The 24,932-nt window shown below is 43.2% G+C and overlaps 1 protein-coding gene across 3 annotated transcripts in view; it reads left to right on the forward strand.

Annotated features, from left to right (window-relative positions):
* The first annotated feature begins 12,869 nt into the window (after window positions 1-12,869).
* The window catches only part of CDC42EP3 (CDC42 effector protein 3), a 33,303-nt gene continuing 21,240 nt past the window's right edge, over window positions 12,870-24,932 (forward strand). Inside the window, exon 1 of one of the 3 annotated variants that reach the window (XM_016943174.4) lies at window positions 12,870-16,083. The gene's annotated coding sequence lies outside the window, so the exon portion shown is untranslated. 3 annotated transcript variants of the gene reach the window in all.

Here is a 24,932-nt window from a genome sequence, read left to right on the forward strand (position 1 = left end):
CTCCCCAGGCATGCTGAACTGTGAGTCAGTTAAACCTCTTTCCTTTATAAATTACCTGGTCTCAGGTTTGTCTTTATTAACAGCGTGAAAATGGAGTAAGACACTGGGGATGGTAGAAGATGAGGTTAGAGAGGTAGGCACAGCCAGGGAATGACAGAATATTTTTGTAGTCAGCTGAGTACTTTGTATTTTATCCTGATGGCTATGAGAAGCCACATGCGGTGGTCCAATCTATTTGACTTGGTGACTAATGGGATCTGGGGAGAAGGTGTAAAGGAACCAGGTGAGATATGATGACAGCCTCGACCAAAGATATAACTGACAAATAAATGGCCTCATGTGATCCCATAGGTTTCACTAGGCAGGAGAAGAAAGTAGAATAATTCTCCTATCAGTAATATTATTCTCCAACGACTACTCGGTACCTTTTTTCATTATTTATGTAAATTTTATTGCCCCTATTCAATCATCAGGTCCTTGAAGGAAGATCAGAGAGACCTGTGTCTAATTCATGTTTGTGCTGCTCACACTTTCTAACACAGATCTTGCACATATCAACGATGCTATAAATATATATTGAATAAATATTAACACAGAATTTGTGGGGGGGGGTGGTGCCAGAGTCAGTATTTAAACCAAGAGAAAGCCCTTCAACTCCCTCCTTTGCAGAGAGATTACTCATTCTGCCATACTGCACATCCACAAGACATTTACAGCCTACCAGAGACCTTTAAAGAAAGTTTCATAACATCCCTGCTGACCATCTTTTTGGAGATGGTGGGTACTAGAGTCTATATAATTTCTAGAAGATTCTAAAGTAGACTGCCAGACATTAGAAAAAGATCTGAATTTATGAGTCAGTCATCCACAAGAGCTACATGTTTGTCAGTGGCAGGGCCAAAATCAACAGGACCTTCTTGCCAAAGTTTCGAGATACCCACTTACCTATTTATTGATATCTAAGGGTTCAGGGTCACCAGGATTCTCTAAAGTCATCCATTTGCAAACATGTTCCAAGACCAGCAGTATTTTGTATATGAAAGCTATCTTGCAATATAGACTAGCTGAATGAAATGTCTGTCTTTGTCATGAACTTTCATGTTTTCATTTCAGTAATGCAAACCACAACAGTGCTATGATCAACCCTCATCATCAGTATAGAAGAAATTATCTTAGTCCTAACCCATGTTCTTACTGGTTTATTCATTTATTTTCAGCTTTCTGCTCTTTGTTTATTATTTATGTAAGATGTTTTAGCTCTTTATGCTGAGTTAAAATGTAATCATTTTATTAATTTTTTTTTAAAAGTTAAATTTCTAACCATAAATTATAGGATGATTAGTTAAAGACAGAAATCAGTTTTAAGCAAAATAACTAAGGGCATATCCTCTTCCCAGCATTTTTTATAAAAGAAGTATTTTATTTTAAAATATTTCTAGACTTAACAGAAAAATTGCAAAGATAATACAGAGTCCCATATACCCTATACCCATTCTCACTTATTAACATCTTACATTAATATTGTCCATTTGTGATAAGTAATGAACCAATATTGATATATAGTTTTTAATTAAAGTCTATCATGTATTAAGATTTCCTTAGTTTTTAGCTAATATTCTTTTTCTGTTCCAGGATCCCATCCAACATAACTCATTAAATTTAGTTGTCATGTCTCTTTAGGCCCTTGTTTGCCATGACTGTTAAGACTTCCCTTGCTTTTTATGACCTTGACAGTTTTGAGGAGTTCTCCTGTCATTTCTCCTCACATATTTTGTAGAATGTCCCCTAATTGGGAATTATATGATGGCTTTCTCGTGATTAGGCTGGAGTTATGGATTTATGAGATGAAGACCACAGAGGTAAAATGTCATTCTCATCATATATCAAGGCTGTGTACTATCAGCAAGATTTATGACTGCTGATATTGACCTTAATCACCTGCTTGGGGTGGTGTTTGTTAGTTTTCTCTACTGTAAAGTTACTCCTCTCATCTTTTATTTGTATTTTATATTATTGTTATTATATGTTTATTTGTTATTATTTTAGAGACAGACTCTCACTCTGTCACCCAGGCTAGAGGGCAGTGGTGTGATCATAGCTTACTGCAACCTTGAACTCCTGGGTTCAAGTGATCCTCCCACCTCGACTTCCACAAGCGCTAGGATTACAGCCCTTCTCCCCCACTGTACCTCCCCACATTTTTATATTATACTCTGGAAGGAAGCCACAATGCATAGCACACAATTAAGAAGCAGCGATTTATACTCCACTCTTTGATGGCAAAATATCTACAGAAATTATTTGAACTTCTTCTGCCCAGGAGATTTGTCTATTGTCCCCCATTGATTTACTTATTCAATCATTTGTTTGTATCATTATGGTCTCATGGATATCTATTTTGCACTTTCAATACTATTTTACTTTGTTGCTCAAGTTGTTCCAGCCCTGGCCATGGAGAATACATTCAGTTGGCTCCTGTGTCCCTGTAACATAGCCCTGTCATTATTGGATTTGGTTGAGCACTTTCCTACTTTCAGGAGCTACAAAATGCTCTAGGTTCGTCTTGTATATTTCCTGCTCCATCCTAGAGTCCATGTCTCCAAGGAGCTTGGTTCTTTTATTGGAGAATGGTATTAGAAATCAAGACCTGGACATGCTCCTTGTTGCAGAGGTGTTATTGCTTCTAGGCTAAGCTGACAGAGAAATAACATATATGTGTGTAAATTAACCCATGTCTATACACATATATCTATAAATCCTTCTCTTTGTAACTATCTGTATCTATATTAAGCTAAATATGAGTTGATACTGATGTCTCCAATCCCAACCCAGTAGCACGTAGATAATTCTAACCTTCTCCCCCTTGCTTGTTTCCTCTCCCTCCTGCAATGAAGAACCTGACTTCTGCCATCAGCCATTCATTTATTTCACTGTTCAATTCCAGTCTCCTGTATAGTACTTCCATAATTGTTAAGCCATACCCACATAGAAATAACTTTATAAGTTTGAGTGCTTATATAGAGCTCTTTTTGCCTTTAATCTTACAGACTCGATTCATTTCCAAACTTACTTACGTAAGCATTTTCTCTCACATCCCCTTCAATAAGCTTATTTCATGCATTTGTAATACAGTTAGATTATTTTGCCATATTTTACATTTCATCCTGGAATCCTCCAACCTTCTAAATATTTTTTAAATTTTGTATAATTAAGTTTCTCTCTTTATGCCGTGAAGTTCTATGGGTTTTGACAAGTGCATAGTGTCATGTATCTAGTATTATCACGATATCATAAAAAGATAGTTTTACCACCCTTTAAAAAATCCCTAGTGGTTGACCTATTCAATTCCTTTCACCAAGAGTTTCTGAAACCACTGGTCTATCTGCCATCTCCATAAGAGTTTTGCCTTTTCCAGGATATCACTTAAATGGAACTATACATTATGTAGCCTTTTAAGACTGGCTTTTTTCACTTTGCAGCATGCATTTAAGATTCATCTATGTCTTCCTGTGGTTTGACAGCTCATTCCATTGTGTGGATGTGCCACAGTTTATTTAGCCATTCACCTACTAAAGTTTACTTCTAGTTTTTGGTAGTTATAAATAAAACTGCTATAAAATTCTCATGCTGATTTTTGTGTAGACATAAGTTCTCAACTCAGTTAAGTAAATACTTATGAACATGATTGCTGGGTCCTATGATGAGGCTATGTTTAACTCTAAGAAACTGCCAAACTGTTTTCCAAAGTGGCTGTAACCATTTTAAATTCACACCAGCAATGAATGAGACTCCTGTTGTTCCACAAAGTTCTGTTGATCCTTGCCAGCAAATGGTATTGTCAGTTGTTTTCGGATTTTAGCCATCCTTATAGGTGTATAATAGTACCTCATTGTTGTTTGACCGCTTTTAAAAATATTAAAAGTTTGTCAGGAGTGGGGAGTAAAACTTAAAAACTAAACAAGAAATCTGAGTCACCAGCATGAGCCATAGAGAACAATGTTGAGATAGCTCAGGCTATAGAAGAGGTGCTCCTCTTCCGGGTCCTATAAGAAGCAGGATGTAGAAACCACCAACTTGTTTCCTCCACTTGACTTTAGCTCTTATGTTCTCCATTATCAAGTGAGAGAGCAAACAAAGTTGTGGGAGCTAATAATGCTTTACATAAAATAAATGAGAAAGAGAGGAGAGAAATGCAAAAAGTAACTTCTCAGAACACAGAAGACATTATCCTTTCCAAACCAAAATGAAAAACATGTCCAAAAAGAGAAGAGAGGGCTGTCATCTGGATAGAGGAGATGATCCTAGAAACCCTGATGGCTCCTTTTTATTAATATAAGAGTACCTGGGATTTGTTTTAATCAGGTATGGTAAGACATGCAGAAAAGACAGTTATGAAGGAATAAGTTTTTATACTTACAGATACCTAATAACAGGAGCACCCTAGGTAGGGCCACATGGAGAAGGGTGAGTCAAGAGAAAGAAGGAGTGAGGGGGGATCGTGGACAAGAACCTTTACTGAGAAGGGAAAGGCAGAGTAAGCAGGTTTAGGATTGGCTAGTTTGAATAATTTCAGCAGGATCTGGGGCATAGGGGCTGTCTCTAGTCATCTGGTATCCTGTCCTGGCCTAGGGTGATTAGGACAGTGGGATAGTGGGTCTGCACATAAGAGCCAGATAAAGGAGGCGGTAGAAGTGTGGGCTTTGGATTGGCTGGTTTGCATATGAAAGATAGGCTCCCAGGCAAGTTGCTATCTCTAGGAATTTCATAACCCTGGGAGGGGCAGTTCCTTTCAATGTCAGCTAGACTCCAGGATGTTGAAGAATCAGAATAAAAAGACATACTTAATACACTTCTTACATCATTTTTATTGTTGGGTCTACTTTTGCTGAAGCTGCCTGCGACTGTCCTTGGTCTTTTCCCCCGTGACCTCCCTGGTTCCTGAGATCTGAGCAGTATAAGCTTCTCCAGATGCTTGAGGCAACATTGTCTTCTTGAAATTTTAGTAAGGTGTGTTTGCTTCTGATATTGATGGCTACTATACACCTGTTTGACACTTCATGTTTGCAAAGCATGTCAAGTACACCTGTTGTCTGACCCCCTGTGACCACCCCCTGGAGGTGGAGAATTCATCTTTTACTTTCATTGCTCTTTAACACTTCTCACATCTTTCCACTTGCCTGAGAATCTAAATATTTACACATCTCCCTTATCCGTATATCATCTTGTATTCTGCTTCCTTTTTCATTCCCAGTGTCGTGTGCTATCCTTCCCTCTAGGCCACTCCTGATGCTTCAGTCATCTAACACATATTTGTCGCACACAGACTGGAACAGGAATTGTGCCAGGGCCCTGGGACAGAGAGAAATATGGTATCCTTGTGTGGTGGGAAGAATAGATAAGAGCATATGTTTTGAGGCCTGATAATGTGTCAGTCACATCGGTAAGAATTGTTTCAGTTTCACTTAATCTTCACATCACACTTAAGGTGGGTTCTGTGACAACCTGCCCATACTACCACCATTCTTACAAATAAGAACTCAGGTTTAGTGAGCTTAAGTAATGACCCAAGATCACAGGGCTAGCTGATGGAGAGCAGGGGTCTGAATCCGGGTGCCTGACACCAGAGCATGTACTTTTCATTTGGATTCCATGAGCCTCCCGCAGACATAACTCAGAGCACTTTCCCATCCTAACGCTTGCAAGGATGAACCTCCTTTTTTATATAGAAACAAAATTATTTAGCCAAACAACCTGTCTACACTAGGAGCCTCTACTGCTAACTAATGATCAGATGATCTTGAGAAAATCACTAATTTTCTTTAGTCTCTGTTTCCTCTGCTGTAAAATGAGAAGGCAGGACTAGATGACCTCTAAGATCTCACTAAGCACTGACATTCTTTTAATTGATCAGATACATCTGCACCTCTATTTTAAATAACCATTTTGCTTTGAGGTTCAGGAATACAGGAGAAGGAAAGCCAAGGATGGCAAGGAGCTCACTTGGTGCTGAGAAACATCTTGAAATATTTTTAGCTGGTTTCTCTGACAAAATATGTCCTTTAGTGTTGCAAACTTACCGTACTAAAACCATTGTATGCTGACACCAGGAATAAAACAGAAGCGAGCCAAGGCATTTTAAAGACTGACTTTCATTGACTTGAAAACATGCAAAATACAAACATCTCCTGTTACCAAGCCACCACTTCCAAGGCTAACCGAACTCACAAGGGCAATCCTAGAGGTCATTCCATCCCAGCACCCTCATGGACTCCCCTCTGCTGCCCTCCCCAAGGCCAACAACAGCCTGGTGAAATAGTCCCAAACTACCAGCCAACCCAGGCTCCATGTTGAACACAGGCATGTGTTCCAGCCTCTGAACATTCTTCATGCCCTTCTCACTGTTGCATCATTCTCCTCCTTGTCTTCACAATTTAATTCATTTGCTAGGGCTGCCCTAACAAAATATCACTATTTGCTATGAATCTACAATTAGGAAAAAGAAAGAAAAAATGAAATACCACTAGCTATTTCGCTGGGTTGCTTAAACAGCAGCAATTTCTTTCCTCATAGTTCTGGAGGCTGGAAGTCCAAGATCAAAATGCCAGCAGCACTGGCTTCTCCTGGGTCTTCTCTCCTTGCTTGTAGACAACCATCTTCTCGCTGTGCGCCTCACACATACCCCTGGAGTCTGTGTGTGTGTGTCCAAATCTCCTCTTCTTGTAAGGACACCAGTCACATTGGATCACGGTCCACCTATCTGACCTCATTTAACCTTGAATCTCTTTAAAGGCCGTATCTCCAAATACAGTCATTTTAAGGTACTGGTAGTTAGGACTTCAACATATGAATTTGCTGGGGGAGACACAGCCCATGCAGTGTTGGAATCCTACCCATCCACATCCCTCCTCAGATGCACTTCCCTTCAGGAAGCATGAAACTCAGCCAGCTGGAATTTCTCCTTCCTTAAGACCCCATTTCTCCACTCCACCACTTAACAAAGGCCTAGAGGTGTATAAGTTCCTTGTATGACAGAACAATGCCTTGTTTTATAAATAGTGTCTTATATTATTATGTCTCCCAATGGCATATAGTTTAATACCTCATTCGGAGTAAGAACTTAACAAATATTCAATACTTGAACAAATAAAAAACTGTGGTACCTCCATACAATGGATGGATATTATTCAATGCTAAAAAGAAATTATTCAATGCTAAAAAGAAATGAGTTATCAAACCATGAAAAGATATGGAGGAACCTTAAGTGCATATTGTTAAGTAAAAGAAACCAATCTGAAAAGGCTACATACTGTATGATTCCAACTATATGACATACTGGAAAAGTCAAAACTATGGAGACAGTAAAAAACATGAGTGATTGCCAGGGTCACTGGGGTGGAATTGGGGAAGGAAGGGAGGAATGAATAAATGGAGCACAGAGGATTTTCGGGACAATAGAATTGTTCTGACACTACAATGGTGGATACATATGATTTTACATTTGACAAAATGCATAGAATGCACAACATAACGAATGAAACCTAATGGAAGTGATGGACTTTGGGGGATAATGATGTGTTAATGTAGATTCATCAGTTGTAACAAAGGTACCACCCTGTTGTAGGACTTTATAGCGGGGAGGGTGTGCATATGTGTGAGTGGGAAGATTATGGAAACTCTCTGTTCTTTCTGCTTAATTTTGCCATGACTCTAAAACTGCTCTAAAAAAAATATAGTTTACTTAAAAGGAAATCCCTCAAAAATACAATTTTTAATTGAATTTTCTGCACAGCCCTCATATTTTTAAAAATATGGGTATGGCTTCCATCTTTGGGGTTTCCATAAGCCCTGCTTTCCTTTATAGTGAGCTAGGTCATTGACAAGGAATAATAAATCAATTAAAAAAGAGAATGGTGTCTAAGACTTCATCATGCCTCCATCATAATCCCAACATTTGGAGATTTCAGGACAGCATGAACCTCAAAGTACGCAGCCTCCCTCCCAAGCAATGTGTGAAGCTTGTTAACTCTGCTCCAAGATGGTATAAAACTTTGATTAGCCAGAATGCTACACTAAAGGACTAGGGTTCTAGTTTATTGGTCTATGGCTGCGGAGTTCATGCCTCCCAAGCCAGCCCTCTTTGGAAGCAAACCAAGCGTTGCCTCCTTGGGGATGGCACTATTCATCCAACATTGCATTGCCCAGGGTGTGTACTTCTGGGATCCATTGCTAAAGGAAGAAATGTTAGGCTCCACTATGAGTACTGCTGCTGGCAAAAGACAAATATCCAGAGGAGCCAGGGCTTTGGGCTGAGAAACAGATGGCGGGAAGCCATCTATAGTGGAGAGAAGAAAGAGGAGGACTCAGGAAGAGGAAGGCACAGGAGGCTGGAAATGAGCCTCGGATCCTTCACCACTTTACCTGAAAACCACACAGGCCGTGAAACTCGCCAGTCAAGTCCTGGATCCTCACTGACATCCTCTATGGAGGCCATTTACCTGAGTCATAAAGATCTGTACCACAAACAGGTGCACTCAGACCACATGCCCCAGCCCTATACAATGGAAAGCCCAGTAATCAGCCCATGTTAATCAGGCCATCCTGGTTACTCTAACCAGAAGTATTCTATTTACTGATCATCTCTCTGTGGTTTCAGCTGTTTCTTGGAGTCTTAGTTTGTTTAAGCTAGTTCAACAAAAACACCATAAACTGGGTGGCTTAAAGAACAAATATTTATCTCACAGTTCTGGAGGCTGGGAAGTCCAGGATCAAGGCCAAGATTGGTGTCAGATGAGGGTCTGCTTCCTGGTTCCTAGGTAACCCTTCTTGCTATGTCCTCACCTGGCAGAAACAGCAAGGGAACTCTCTAAGGTCTCTTTTATAAGGGCACCAATCCTGTTCATGAGTGCTCCAACCTAATCACTTGCTGAAGGCCTCTCCTCCTAATACCATCACTTCAGGGGTTAGGATTTCAACATAGGAACTTTAGGGAGATACAAATATTCAGCCCATAAGAGAGCCAGTGAGAATCAAGAAGGAGTTTCAAGAACCCCTTGGTGAGAGAATGGGGGTGGGGGACGAAGAGAGAAGGACTTCTCACTCATTATAGCTCAACCAGAGCAGCTGCACGTTCACCTGTAATAAGCATTGAGGTCTTGCTTACAATTCCATTCAAAAGGGAGAAAACTTCAAAACCACCAGTGTATAGTGAAATATCAGTATTAGTGGGCCACACATCCCAGATAATCCCAATTGCAATACATATTGTCCCATTGTCAGATAACGTATCAGAATATGCGTCCCTATTTGGCATTTGGAAAACATGGAATTGATAACATTTATTATTTATCATATATTATCTGGTATTATAGTGACTTGGGTGCTCGTTTTATCATCTGTACAAGTTTAACCTACTTAGGTGTAGGGAGCATATTCATCTTTGTACCTTTTAGAGTACCTGTCACAATGCCTTACACTCTGGTGTTCAATAAATATAAGTTGAATGACAATAAGAGTGTTAGGTCATATTCACTAGCAAACAGAGCTGTGCAGCGGGTTCTAAGGGCTATAATATAATGGCATGAACGTGCAAATTCTTACCTTTGTTTTCTAGGCAAATCCATAATTAGAAACAATTTAAAGATAAGACTTTACAAACCAAAAAGGAAGTCCTAGACCACTCTTAGGCACAAAGATTTTAATATAGTGCCACAGAGGAGATGACTACCTTGGAAGAAGCAGCTCAGCATTCAGTGCTCACTTGTGTCAGTCTAATAGCATTTCCAGACAAAAGTGCAAAGCACGGGATTACCAAGTGTTGACTCTTGTATGTGTGCATGTCCTGATGCTCAGACAAGTGATCTGATTACAGTCAGGGGCATCTAGATGTCTCTGGAATATTCAGATGGAGGGTTTCGACAACATAGTTTCCACATCGAGTCCACTGGTTTGAAAAATAAGAGGAATATAGGTCAGCCCAAGGAGAGTGCCAGCACTGTTGGCCCAATTCCTTGGCACAAAGTAGACACCCAATAAACACGCGTTAAATGTGTAAAATGGCTCCCCTCCCCTCTGGCTCCAACCTGTTCAGTCAGTAGCCAGGGAGTTCCAAGTACTCTCAAGGCCCCGCATCTATCTGTTATCTTTGTTGAGGAAGACACCACGACCATTGTTTCTGCAGAGTTGACGACCAGGTGAACATTTCTGAAAATCAGGCATGGCCAAGAAGGGGCCTTCAGAGCATCCACAGTACCAGGTTGAAGAGGCATGCTGAAGAGCCCAGCACATCAGAAACATGAGCCACAGGGAAGGATGCTGTCCCTAAGTGCAAGCCACCTTGGGGCCCTAAAAGGAGGAAGAGACAATTGTCTGATGCGGTTTACAAATATCCCTGTGGGTTGCTGTTTGTGAAGTAAATGCAAGAACAATCCTGGGTGTCCTCTACTGCACATTTCCTGGTTCCCTTTATGGGAGTCCAAATGAAGTGATCTGTAATTAACCCTCAGAAGATGATCTGTCCTTGGTGCACACTGCTAGGTGTAGGTGTGTGTTTTGGGGGATGGTATAGGAGTATGTGTTCTTCTATCCATGTGCATGAATGCATGCAGGGAAGCAGAAGTGGGGGGCGGTATCATTGCAGACCTCTCTTTTTTTTTTTTTTTTTTTTGAGATGGAGGCTCGCTCTGTCACCCAGGCTGGAGTGCAGTGGCACGATCTTGGCTCACTGCAACCTCTGCCTCCTGGGTTCAAGCAATTCTCTGCCTCAGCCTCCCGAGTAGCTGTGATTACAGGTGACTGCCACTGCACCTGGCTAATTTTTTTGTATTTTTGGTAGGGACAGGGTTGCACCACCTTGGCCTTGTGATCTACCTGCCTCCGCCTCCCAAAGTGCTGGGATTACAGGTATGAGCCACCGCGCCCAACCGACCTCTGTCTTTTTTATGGTGTCTCACTAACCCAGAGCATTAACTGAAATAGTCATTTTTTCTTGCTCATCCTGTAATCACTATCAAAGCTCTATAATGTTCAATTTTTGTCAGGTACCAAAAAGGATGAACAAAGACATTTTGACATTACAACAGGCTGGATTTGCTACGAGGTATACAAATGAAGAAGGCTTGGAGAAAGAATTAGCGGGGATTCGCATCTAGATAAAGTAAGTTATCACAGTCTGCATAACCTTGAATGAATCACAGACCTTTCTCTAGCTCATTCATTAAAGCTTTGTTTAATTCAACAAATATTTATCACATGACAGGCGCCTGCCCTAAGCACTGGGGCTTCATTCATTCATTCATTCAACAAATATTTATTAAATCTCTACTATGTGCCAAGCACTGATCACGGGGTTGGGATACAGCCATGAATAAAATAGGCAATATTTCTGCCCCTCATGGAGTTTATATTCTAGTGGTATGGGGAGCAGGGAGGCAATAAACAAATAAATATACAATCAACATGTCAGGTGTTAAGTGCTATGTAGAAGAATAAAGGGGGTACTGGGATAAGGAAGGCCATGGGTGACACTTTATCTAGGATGTCTTGGAAGGCAGGCCTCTGGGAGTTCAGATTTAAGCAGACATGGGAAGAAAGCTAAGGAGGGAGACATACAGGTATGTGGGGAAAGAACACATAACAAAGAGTACAATAGGCATGACTCAATCAATTATACCTCAGTAAAGCTGGAAAAAAAGGGAATGACTCATTCTATACAAAAGCCTTCTACTTTGCCTCAAATCCCTTCTGGAAAGAAGAAATGTGTAAATCAACCATAAATGCCTTACCTACCCAGCAAGAACAGAACGACCTAAAATGAAGATGAAATGAAAAAGTGTTTTTAGAAGTATAGAAGGCTATATAAATATACAGTAATGCTCTTTATTAGTCACTGGTTTGCACTAACAGGATCAAGTATGCATCTATATTTGAAGGTCTTACGCACAAATTAAATTGGTGCTGGCCCAAGTTCAAGAGCTAATACAAATGCCAAAAATGTATTTGGTGGTTATGGTGAGTGACCGTGTAACCTGCTTAGAACTGTACCCTAGGCCTGTAGTCCTCATGCAAACATAGCCTCTCATAGTATATCTCATAGTATACCATTTCCTGCTGCATTTGATTAGGCAAAGCTGAAATCTCCCAACCAAGATGTGACCTAAATTTCTTTATTTACAAGGAAATCACTGGTTAGAAAATTCCTTAGCCTTGGCAATTAGTCAATCAAGTTCATTAGCAGAGGTTGACATATTTCCAGGACTGGTGAAATTTTAATTGGGTAGTAAGGAGGAGAATACTCAAGCTTTAAGGAAATTCTCATTCAAAATGTTCTAACCTTCCAGCTTCTCCTACATTTTCCTTAAATCTAACTTAGGGGGATAATCCAGACCATACAGACATGAATTCAGCCTGGATGTGGCATTTTGGAAGAAAACCCCAGCTGAGTACACATGAATGTGTCTCAGCTTTGCCAGAAGAAAAATAGTTATGCATTATACACGGACTATACAGACATTTTTTGTAAGTCTTACTTTAAAATGTTTGAATTTTCAAACTTAAAATGTTCCATGTGTTTAGTGTTTCTTGTTTCATTAGACTAAAGAGAAGTGGTTGAAAATTCAGTCTCAGCAAACATGTGGTATATTCCAAGAATGTTTCATATATTATGATTTCGTAGCTATAGAGTTGTAAACATGGCTTTTACACTCATTACTGGTTGTAGTTAAAAGATCATTTATTCAATAAACATTTATTGAGTACCTACTATATGCCAGGCCCTATTCTAGGCACAGGAGATACAGCAGCAAATAAAGTTCATACATTTAAGGAAATAGGCCATAAATGAATTTGTAAATAAATATAACGCAAGTAGTGAAGCAATTGTTCTTCCTGTTTTATTTAGGGAAAGGGAGTGTGGGAGGGGCTGCTATTTTAGAAAGAAAGCCTCTCCCTTGAAGTCTCATTTGAATAAAGATCTTAAGGAGCCTTTTGCTGATTTGGGGAAGAATCCCCACGCAGACAAGAGTAGGCCAGGCTCTGTTGTCGGGAGTGCCTGGAACAGCCTGAAGGCCAATGTGGCTGGGGCAGAGTGAGAGGTGAGCAAACTAGTAGGAAATGAGATCTTATGTGAAACCCCCATGTCATAGGGTTCTTGCACACCCAAAGTGGAATGACTACTGAGTCCACAGTCTGGCTTCATTTTCTGGACGTTCAAGTGATGATAAGGAATTGCAAGGAAAGCCTGCTGTCAAACAACAATCTCCTCATTAAGTTTCACATGAACACATACAAAAAAGGACATTCTCTTTTTCCCTCTCAGGACCTTTGCATTTCAACAGCTTGAAATGCTCTTCTTTACTCCTCTTCCTATCAAATTCCCCAGGTTTAATTTAAGCTCTGCCCCCTGTGAGAACCTTCTCTTAACTCCTCCAGCTGACACTGAGTCAATCTTCTTTGTGACTAGGGGGTCTTAACCTAGGACTTCCCTGGCATCAGTAAATTATTTACAGGAACTCTGAAACTGCATATGAAAAATTTTGTGTATCAATCAATATGCTTTTCCAAGGGTGCTCATAAATCCCATGAGATTTTCAAATGAGTTTGTAGCTTTGAAAGGTGGAGAACCACCAGGCACTCATGGACGGTGCTTCTCAAACATTAAATCTGCACGCAAACTATCCACATTTCATTAGACTGAAGATTCCAACTTGGTAGCCCTGGAGTGAGGCTTGGTGCTGCTGGTCCTGGGACCACACTTGGTAGCAAGAGACTAGAATGTGGTCAGCATTTGCTTGTGTACCCTGGCAAGGTGCTCTCTGCACTTAGGTAAATCACAGGTTTCTGGACAGCAAGGGCACTGACAATACTACTTGTCTTTTCTCCCAAGTAGGGACTAATAGAAAAACAGCCCACTGTTGGGCCTGACAGGTGGTCTACAGATACCAGGCTTCTAAGGTTACCACCAAATGTTTAAGGCTAAACCTTTCCAAAATTCACAGCAGAATCTCAAAACTCCTAAAATCTTCCTGAAGCAAAGCTTTTTCCTCTCTTCCGGTAGTAGAGTCCCATAACATGTTGAAACCTAAATCCATCAACTCTACAAGCTATCATAGTTAGCACAGGAAATGCACTCATTTGGAAGAATAATTCACTATATGAGGGATCAGTTACTCACTGAAGATGCTCAGTACAAAGAAATAACGTGAGGCACAGGGCATGGTGGCTCATGCCTGTAATCCCAGCACTTTCGGAGGCTGACGCAGAAGGATCACTTGAGGCCAGGAGTTTTGAGACCCTGGGGGAAAAAAAAAAAAGGAAAGGAAGGGAAGGGGAGGGGAGGGAAGCGGAGGGGTGGGGAGGGGAGGGCAGGGGAGGGGTGCGGAGGCGAGGCCAAAGGAGCCAAGATAAATCAAACCACCAGGCCCTTGAATGAGCAGGTCCTGGATAACTGTTTAGAGTCCAGCAGTGAAGTCTCATTTAAAAACGGCAGAGGGAGAGAAAGCCTCTAAAAGGCAAGGGATAATGTAGAAAAGTAAAAATAGGTTTTAGAATAAAAATGCCGTTTCAGACAAACTGCCACTCTATATTTGCAAAACCTGTAAAAGAAGTTATTTATTTGGCCATGTAGAAATACAGTGCTTTTAACAGCAGCTAACAATAGATCACGTGAAAAAAATTACATACAAGACATGTGTGTCAGGAATGTCTTTATGTGTTCAAAAGGAATTTTTCATGTGGTATTTTATATATATGCACATATTATTTGGACTTATAAAATACCCTATGTAATGAAAACTATGCATAAATATTTATAAAAATACCTTTTTCTAAGTAGGCCAGGAACATTTAATATTTTTCAATAAATTAATATATAAAATATATACATTAGTGCCAAATGGAACATATATTTTGAAATATGAAACCCAAGTAAAATGCTCAGGAATCTGGAGTAGAATCCAGGTATCTGCCAAAGGAAACTTTGGACGAGTTGTCTTTTGAAGAAGGGAAACAATGCTGGGTCTCTTATCTTCACGGACTGTTTTGCTTGTCAAACTTCTAACATCACTTCAGCCGAGTTTCGTATTTGACTTCCAACCTCATGGCCATTTGACCTGCCAACTATTATTTTTCTTTGAGGCTTTTAACACCCCACCCAAGTATTTTGCTTTCCAGATTGTGTGCGTTTCCTTTTCACTTCACCTTAAAGTCAGCCTGGGTTTACAACATCGGCTTAAGGCGCACCCTCTAAGGTTTCAGACAGACCCAGGGCACCGCGGCGATGACCTGAAGCTGATACCTCTCGGCAAAGCCAAGGTGCCCGGGAGGTTCTCCGCGTTGTGCCAGGATTTCCATCCAACCCGAGAGTCTCAGGGCAGAGGCCAGGCCCCCAGCGTCCGACTCCCAGGGGTCCCAGCCCCCTCCCCTGGCTGACCAAGCGGGCTGGGACCTCCCAGCCGGAAAACACCGCCCTTTCCTGTCGCCTACTCCTTCCCCAGGCCAACGACTCGCGGAGGAGGAAGAGACGGAGGCCGATTAAGAAAATTAGCATTCATTAACCCGGTTCACGCTCGGGCCCCGGCGGAGGGGAGGGGCGCGCCGGGCGGCGGCGCTGGCGGTGGCCGGGTGACCGGCGGGCGCAGGTGCCACCGCGGGCTGAATTTTACTCTCTCGGGCCGGCAGCTGCGCCACTTGCGCCTCGTCGCGCGTCTGGGGCAGCCGCCACCGGCTTGCCCCAGCTTTAGGCAAATCCTTTTGAAAGACCCTGAGGGAGAAGAAACGCCTCCCTCTGGGTAGGAGAACCTGTAGCGTCTGCTGTTCGTCGCGTGTCCAGTTGCTCAGCCGGGAGCTCCGGCATCTTCAGGGCGCGAAGTCCACTCTCCGGGTTTTGGCTGCAGCTCTGAGGGGAGCGAGCTAGAAACTGACAGAACGCGACCCTCCCCCTCCGCGCCCACCGGAGCCCGGGCTGAGAGGGACCTGGGGAGCTGCGGCCTGGCCGGGGCGGCGCACTCAGGTGGCCTCGCTTCCCTGCGGGTCACCGCCCGCCACGCCGGAACCTCGCACAGCTAGGTCGGCCTGTTGGGATCGGGAGAGGTGGGCGCACGAGTTTTAGTGCGGGAGTCAGGGGTGCGGGCGGAGTCCTATTGTCCCCGTGCCCCCGGGCGGCAGCACCTCCGGGTCCCTCTTTAAACCGAGCGTCCGGCGACCTTTCTTTGTGCTTAGGGAGTCGAAAGCGGCATCTTCTCCGAGAGAAGTCGCCTACTGGGGGGTGGCGCTGGGGAGGTAACAATGGGCGCCCATTGTCCTCCGAGGGTCCAACGGTGACCCCCCCCTGCGCGCGCGCCCGGCCACCGGTTGGCCCCGGGCCAGGGCACAGGTACCGCGGCTGGGAGGGTCGGTCCCGCTGCTCGCGCCCTCCGCCCCGCCCCAGTGAGTCCCCGCGCCGCCGGCCCCGCCCCGCGCCGCCCCGCCCTCCGCAGGTTCAGTCCTCGCGTCCGGCCGCCCCGCGCTCAGTCGCGCGCACCTTCTCTCGCGGCCGGGGGACCGCAGCGCGGGGCTAGCCCGGAGACCCGGCCACCGGCCTGGGGCGCCTTCACGCCGTCTCGGAGCGGATAATGCGGTGAGCAGGCACCGCGCCGGCAGACTCGGCTGGATCTGCGCACAGCGGCAGGGATTGCGTGCGCCCGCGGGAGGCCCGGGGCAGCGGCTGGGATCCTCAGCGGCGGCCGGTGAGTCGGGGCAGCCCAGGGCTCCTTCCTCTCTACCTGTCTGTGAGTCTGTCCCGCCCGCGGCCGTGGCCGCTTCCGGCGTGCGCTGGTGTTAGGCTGGGAAACCAGCAGGGAATCGGGATACCCAGGGCATCGCTTTCCCATCTAGTGTCCAACGGAACGAAGGGGACATAAAGCAAGCCAGGAGGGGGTCGGGCGGCACTACCAGGACTCAGAGCTCCACCATTTGTGCCCACTACTTTTCAGGGTGGGGCTGCGCGGCCACATTGCACCCTACGAGCTATTGGCAGAGCCATTCTGGGCGCGTATAGCATTTTTCCATCTGAGAACAAGCCGCACTTGGCTACCGCGCCCCTCGCATCATGGATTGGTACCAGGGCCGCACATGGGTGCATCGCACAGCTCTGCCGTGGCATCGCCTGCCCGGTGCCCTCCTCTTTCTTAATGGAGGACATTGTTAGTGGGGCGCCAACCTGCAGATCGGGATATTGACTTTTTTATTTTTGACGGTGAACAGCTGAGACGTTTACAAGGTTTTTTGTTTTTTGTTTTCTTCCCTTTCTCCTTGAAACGAAGTGGCTTGACACAGACAAGTATCAGACATGTGAGGATGAATGGATCTGGCCATTTTTTCGTTATGAATTATTATACTCTATCCCTCTCTCGACTTTGGGAGGCATGTGTTTCATCTTATAAATAGAAAGTAGCATATTTTTTGGCAGGATCTCCTTTATACTGTGCAGTCTAGGAGAGGTCAGTTTAAAAATAAATATGCACTTGAATGTTACATTACTGAGAGCCAGGCTGTGGCTGGGACAAGCTGCGTGGACAGCAGCATCAAAGCCGGGAGCGCAGCTGTGTTGAAAGGAGTAAAAGCCCCAGAGTGCAGCCCAGGCTGACAGTCAAGTAATTACATTTTGTTTAAAAAAAAAAAAAAAAAATTGAGCGAATTAAAATGAGGAATGTCAGGAGGGTATTGCAACATGAATCTTTCCAGCCCTGGCGTATTTGGAGGAGTGGGCTGCTGCTGTGTGCTGAGGGTGTAGGGGGGCTCTAGGGAGGGAACTGATGAATGTGTTAGGGAGACAAAGATTCCATCCCCATCTCCCAGCTCTTAGTTCTCACAATATCCAAGAGTTTCTTGGGAGTACTGCCTTTTAAAAGGAACAAAAATTAGGAGAGCAGCAGATGTCTGTATTTTAATAGCAAAGCCAGTTTTAGGGACTTCCTCTTAACATCACAGGGAGAAAAAAGACTCACCAGGAACCAGCGATGATGCCCCAAAGGTATCCCTAAGACAATTTAAAAGGCTCCTGTAATGTTCTAATTTACACAAGCTCTTTCATCTTAAAACCAGGAAATGTACCTTCTCTTCTTTTCTGGACAGTTCCAGAAGTCTATTCTTTCATACCCCCTGCAATTTGTGTGAGCTCTTATTGGTAGTTAATAAGCTACACAGGTATGTGTGTGATGCATACCCTTTTCAGAATAGATTTAGACACTCAGAAATAAGTTGGAGTAGTTGTGAAATATTTAGCATTTTCATATGTGAAATAAATGATAAAGGCCCTTTCTATAGTCAAGGAATGGTTGAAATTCTTCATAAAGTCTCCCAAAGAATGCGGGTTTCCCAATGGGCCTCACCCATTTGAATAAAACAGCACCAGCCTCTGGGCTCACAGATAAGAACTTTAGAGGAGAAATTTGGAAGCATTTCTGGATCCATGGCAGTTTCTGTTTTCCAATGGCATCATCTGCTAGAGATTTACATGATGAATTCTATGATTAGAACATGGTGCTGAGGCTGTGGCAGCAGCTACAGGCTTGAAATGAGATGAGCTCCTCTTTCCCTCAATCTGAGCAGTGAAATTGTTTCGCGTATCTCTATGGAACAAGTAAAAGCAGCTAGAGTAATAAGTGTTGCACACTTTTTGCTTTTTATTGCACATTTAAGTGTGGTGCAAGATGAATAAATACAAAGCCGTAACAATGATTGCAGAAGGGCTCACATGAGTTCATTTGCCCTGTCTGCGCTCCAGCCTTTCCTTTAATGTGGTGTTTTGTTTTATGTCCAACATGCTCACAAAAGCTGTGCTTTTTTCATGTATAAAGTTCCTGGTATTCAACAGTGTTGGGGATAAAATTGCTTTCACCTGTATCACCCAAAGTTTTTTGTTTTTTTTTTTTTAGCCAGGCCATAGATTTTTCACAAATTCTTTGACCATTAACTGTAACATTTATCCAGTGGGTGGAATATAATTCATAACCTAAAAACCTCCAAGAAGACTGCTCTGATCGTATTATTATTATTATTATTGTTATTCAGATTCTTGCTTTCAGTCTGATTTTATCTAGGCCCTGTCTCATTTCTTACTAACCAGAATCCTGTGAACCTGTTTTTCTTTTCATTGATTGAATAAGAAATCTATTTTTAAATGCAGTATGTTTGCCAGAGAACAAGGATAGCCATTTGAAAATACTGGATTCAGCCAGCCACACAATCTTGTGTGCCTCACCAAGCCATAGAAGACCAAGAATTTTCCTAATATATTGCATTGTTCATTACTTTGGATGTTAAAAGCACTTCCTAAGTGGAGCCCGTCCTATGTGTCAAGCACTCTTCTCAGCCTTTTGTCTTGATTCTCTTACTTGTTTCTAGCAATCATCTAATGAAAGAACCGTTGTATCCCCATTTTGCTGGTGTAGAGACTGAGGATAGACCAGTTATATAACTTACCCAAAGTTGTGCAGTAAGCAAAACCTAAACATGCGTGTGCAGTTTAACAACACAATATGTGCAGGCATGAGTGGCTAATCCTATGTGAAAGTCAGCAGCTCTTTGGGTTAAGGGGATGGGAAAAAAAAACTGAACTTCTGAAGCCTCCGAGTCAGGCTGCCTGGGCACGTGTCCTAGTTCTGGCACTTAACACCTGTGTGACTTTGGGCAAGTTACCTCACCTTTACCTCAGTTTATCCTTTGTAAAATGGAGATAATATTATTTCCCTGAGGATTAAAGGAGTTAAAAAAGATTATGTACTCAGAACAGTGCCTGGCCCAGAGTAGCCACAATAAAAGGTTGAGGTTTTCAGTGTTGCTTTTGTTTTTTTCCTAGGTACTTAATACTGGTTCTGTCATGTAATATTCATAACTATTCTTTGAGAGAGATAGTACAGTGGTCCCCAATTACCCGTGGTTTTCTTTTCCAGGGTTTCAGTTACCCATAGTCAACCATGGTCTGAAAATAGGTGAATATGGGGCATTTTAAGAGAGAAAGAGACCATATTCATGTAATTTTTATTACATTGTTATAATTATTCTATTGTTAATCTCTTACTGTGCCTACTTTACAAATTAAACTTTATAACAGGTATGTATGTATAAAAAACAACATAGTATATATGGGGTTCAGTACTGTCCAAGGTTCAGGCACCCACTAGGGGTCTTGGAACATATCCGTGGAGGATAAGGCAGACTATTATATTGCTCTTCTTTTCCAGATGAGAACACAGGCTCAGAAAGGTTTAGTAACGTGGCCAAGGTCACACAGCTAAATAGCAGAAGCAGGGTTTGAACTCAGGTCTTTTTGACCTTATACTAAATACCACACCCCCACCAATGGGGAGGAGGGGCAGAGAAGTTGTTAAATCTGATTTTTGTTATGACTTTTGGCCTCTGGCAAGGAAATAATTTCATATCACCCTGTATCTCACAGTTGAAGATGACAGTAATTGCCAGCCTTGAGGAACACTATGTAAATTATTTTATTATTAAAGATGATTCAATCCCACATATGTGGCATGAGAGTGGATCTAGCATGAACACTGCTAGGGTTAACATAAGCAGTTTAATTTATGCCATAGACGAAGAGATTTACTAGGTGAAAATGTGGGACTCTATGGTGAGAAAGCAAGCCAAGCCACAGCCAGGGACAAGGACTTCTGGTGGCTGGGGATGAAGTGAAGCTCTAGCATAGACTCTGTGCCCGCTTCAAAATTCTGGGGAGCCCGGGGTTGCAGAGTCCAGTAACCACCTGTGGACAATCCCCTCCTTGAAGGCAGGAACCACACTACCTGGGCCTTCAGTCCCGGCACTCAGTGGACGTTTTAGTCCATGTTTGTTGATGATGTTGCTGCAAGAACTCAGCAGAAGAGGAGCTACAGGTAAAGTGAACAGAAAGGCACTGGGCTGTGTCCATGGCAGAAGTCAAGCCCTGTTACAGTTCGGCATATCCCCTGGGCCCTGCTAGATAAGAAACACAGAACAAGGAAACCTTTGAAACCTAGTCCTTACTGCTTGCCCCGGAAAACCCACAGGGCCTGCCTTGGCCTCCACTGCTTTGATGCTCTGGGTTTGTGATTAGCTGTGGGGATCAGCTCCAGAGACTTCTCAGATGGAAACAGGGTTCTGGAAAGGACAGTCCGAAGTAACTCAGGTAGCCTCAAAGCCAATGGTTACAGTCTTGGAGCTGTCCAATTCCATTTGAAATCTTCTCCTGTCCCCACCTCTTAAAGGCTACAAAACAAAACAATACCCCACAAACCAGAATAAGTAGCCATGTAGTTCTAAAGCAATAGTCAGGTGCGTTTCTTTCCTTAAAAAAAAAAAAAAAAAAAGCTTTCTCCTTGATATACTTCAGTGCCAAGTTTCATCAGAGTCACATGATGATGGACTGAATTTGACAGTACCTCTGGTAGAAAAGCAGTTTTCAAATTTTAACCATACAGTTTTATAATACAAAGCATGATGCTGAGATTTAAAAGATTACTATTTCTAAATAGCCAAGTAAACTGTGTGAAAGCTGATGAGTTCCAAACTAGTGTTTGCTTAGTCCTTACCACTTGCCTAAGTCATGAATTAATAGAATTCTAGAATCCCCAATTTAAAACTTTTTAAAAAGGATTTTCAGTGGATTGGGTTTTATTTCCATATTGGATAAAGTTATTATTAGCCTTCTAGCCTTTGGCCCTTTGTTAAACCATGTTGCAGAGATCACACACCTGCAATTAGGTAACAGGGTACCACCTAAAGTGTACCTCGAGCCATGAATGTCACAAAAGTATTCTGTGGGACCCCAGTTTGATGAAGGTCCCTTTCTGCAGGACTTTTCAGAACATTTAAAAAGCCAGTGTATACAGTGAATCTCCACAGGGAGGTGGTGTCCAGAGTTTCTCAAATGGTTTTGCCCACTGAGCAGCTGCAGGACCAGCCTGGCAGGAAACATACTCTGGGAAACACAGAACAGAAGCTACATAACCGCAGTATGTCCTACAGAGCCGAAGCAACCCAGAGACATTTTAGTTAGAGAACCACAGGCGTTACAGGAAGAGAGCCATGAGGATGTACCAGGAGATCCTGGCAAACGCTGATAAAACTAATGGAGAATTAAGTGAGGGCAATCAAAAGGGGTGTCTGTGTGTAGAAATAGAGATTAAAAAAATACCAATTCTGGTCTTAGCTCTGACCCAAATTGTATAACCTTGACCTCTTGGCGTTTTCTTGTTCTCATCCCTAAAACGTAGCATTTGGTGAGAGATGATCTCAGATAATCTCTGGCTCCAGAATCAGTGAGCCAGGATCAGTGGCACCTATTAGCATAGCTATCTTACTACTAATAATGTAAGACTCTGGGTTGAAAAACAGACCCGTGCAGATCTCTGGCAGGGCAGCCTGAGCAAGCGTGGAAGGCAGGGAACTTCAAAGTCAGGCCTCTATTTAGACAGCTTCCACATTTGGGAATCCGTCATGTTCTGGTGACAACCTGAAGGTCCTATTTGTAGACACATCATGCCAATGATAGATCGTTGTCATGAGTTTAGTTGAAAAAGAGCTTTTCTGTCCAAATACATCATAATCATTTAGGCTACATACATTTTTTAAAACAAGCAGAGGCATTTTTGGTGAAATGTGGCTTTGCCATTCAGAATGTGTTTGATTTCTCAACCTTTTTATTTATTTTTTAAACTTTCGTTTTGCCAAGGGTCAGTTCAGACTTAAAACATTGATTTTAACACAGCGGGAGATGAGGCTCTAAGCCTTTGGCTGACCAGCTAGTCAGAAAACAAATCCTTCCCCTTCTCTGGGCAGGCTCCATCCCATCACCTGTGAAAAAAAATGGCAGAGTGGGAGGGTGGGGATGGGAAGGGAGGCCAGAGAAGTGTGTGGATGTTCTCCAGGCCCTCTCCTGGCCCTAAACTGTGATTCTCTTCCTCTTTTTTCTTGTATCAGAGGCATTTCCATAGTGTCTTGTATCTTCTCCTATTGTAACACTTATTACCTTTAAATTATCTTTATATATATATAAAGGGGAGTTTATTAAGGAGTGTTGACTCACATGATCATAAGGTGAAATCCAGTAATAGGCCTAACTTTTAGGTTCGGGGCTACATGTGCAGGTTTGTTACGTAGGTAAACTCATGTCACGGGGTTTTGATGTACAGATTATTTCATCACCTAGGTACTAAGCATAGTACCTGATCATTATTCTTTCTGATCCTCTCCCTCCTCCCGCCCTTCCCCCTCAATTAGGCCCCAGTGTCTGTTGTTTCCCTCTTTGTGTCCATTTGTTCTCATTTAGCTCCCACTTATAAGTGAGCACATGCGGTATTTGGTTTTCTCCTCCTGCGTCAGTTTGCTAAGACTAATGGCCTCCAACTCCATCCGTGTTCCTGATTGACGCAAGTGACTGCCTAATTAGACTACTGGCTCCTCAAGGATAGGGACTGAATCTCATTTATCTTGTCATTCATCTTTGCTGCAGTAGGACTTAATGACAAAGTGGGCAGTATAGCCCTTGCTATACTATCTGATTCTTTCTGTAGCATATCTCCTCAGTTGTTGTCAGGTCAGAAATCTTTGTCACTTCCTTGCTGTATTAGGGTTCTCTAGAGGGACAAGACTAACGGGATAGATGTATATATAAAGGGGAGTTTATTAAGGAGTGTTGACTCACATGATCATAAGGTGAAATCCCATAATAGGCTGTCTGCAAGCTGAGGAACAAGGAAGTTAGTCCAAGTCCCAAAACCTCAAAAATAGGGAAGCCAACAATGCAGCCTTCAGTCTGTGACCAAAGGCCTGAGAGCCTTCTGGCAAACCACTGGTTTAAGTCCAGGTCCAAAAACTGAAGAACTTGGGGTCTGATGTGTGAGGGCAGGAAGCATCCAGCACGGGAGAAAAATGAAGGCCAGAAGACTCAGAAAGTCTAGTCCTTCCACGTTCCTCTGCCTGCTTTTTTTGTTTTGTTTTGTTTTGAGATGGAGTCTCACTCTGTCGCCCAGGCTGGAGTGCAGTGGCGCAGTCTCGGCTCACTGCAAGCTCCGCCTCCCAGGTTCACGCCATTCTCCTGCCTCAGCCTCCCAAGTAGCTGGGACTACAGGCACCCTCCACAACGACCGGCTAATTTTTTGTATGTTTAATAGAGACGGGGCTTCACCGCCTTAGCCAGGATGGTTTCAATCTCCTGATCTCATGATCTGCCCGCCTCGGCCTCCCAAAGTGCTGGGATTACAGGCATGAGCCACCGCGCCCGGCCTCCTCTGCCTGCTTTTATCCTAGCCACGCTGGCAGCTGATTAGATGGTGCCTACCCAGATTGAGGATGGGTCTGTGTCTCCCAATTCACCGACTCAAATGTTAATCTCCTTTGGCAACACCCTCACAGACACACCCAGGAACAATACTTTGCATCCTTCCATCAAGTTCACACTCAGTATTAACCATCACACTAGCTTATTTTTAAGTCCTGCTGTAGTAAAGTTACTCCTTCCCAGGCTACAGAACATTCAAATGCAAGGGGAGTCACCCCAGTCATTTGGTTGTGGTGATAGAGATCATCTGCGGGCCCTGTGGAAATAGGTCAAGCCCCTGCTGGAACCTTCTCAAGATCTCCGCGGAGAGATTGGCAACCCCCACCAATGCTTTCTCGTGCCCTGGGAGTGACTGAGGCAACTTGGCACCCATGTGTCCACTTAGAGCACAGAGTAAGGGTCCTTGTATTTCCTAGTGCTGCCTAGACCTCTCGCCAGCCATTAACGAATAAATAAACATGAGCCATTTATTTATTTGTTATATTAGCGTCAGTCTCCACAGTGGAGTGCATCATTGCTGCGGCCTCAACTTCTAGAATAGTGCCTGGCACTTAGTAGGCCCTCCATGGATGTTTGTTGTTGAATACATGAGGGACCAGCCAGGGGCTGGGGAGGCACATGGAAGGTT

This window comes from Pan troglodytes, chromosome 12 (genome assembly GCF_028858775.2).
Source record: "Pan troglodytes isolate AG18354 chromosome 12, NHGRI_mPanTro3-v2.0_pri, whole genome shotgun sequence".
NCBI lineage: Eukaryota > Metazoa > Chordata > Mammalia > Primates > Hominidae > Pan > Pan troglodytes.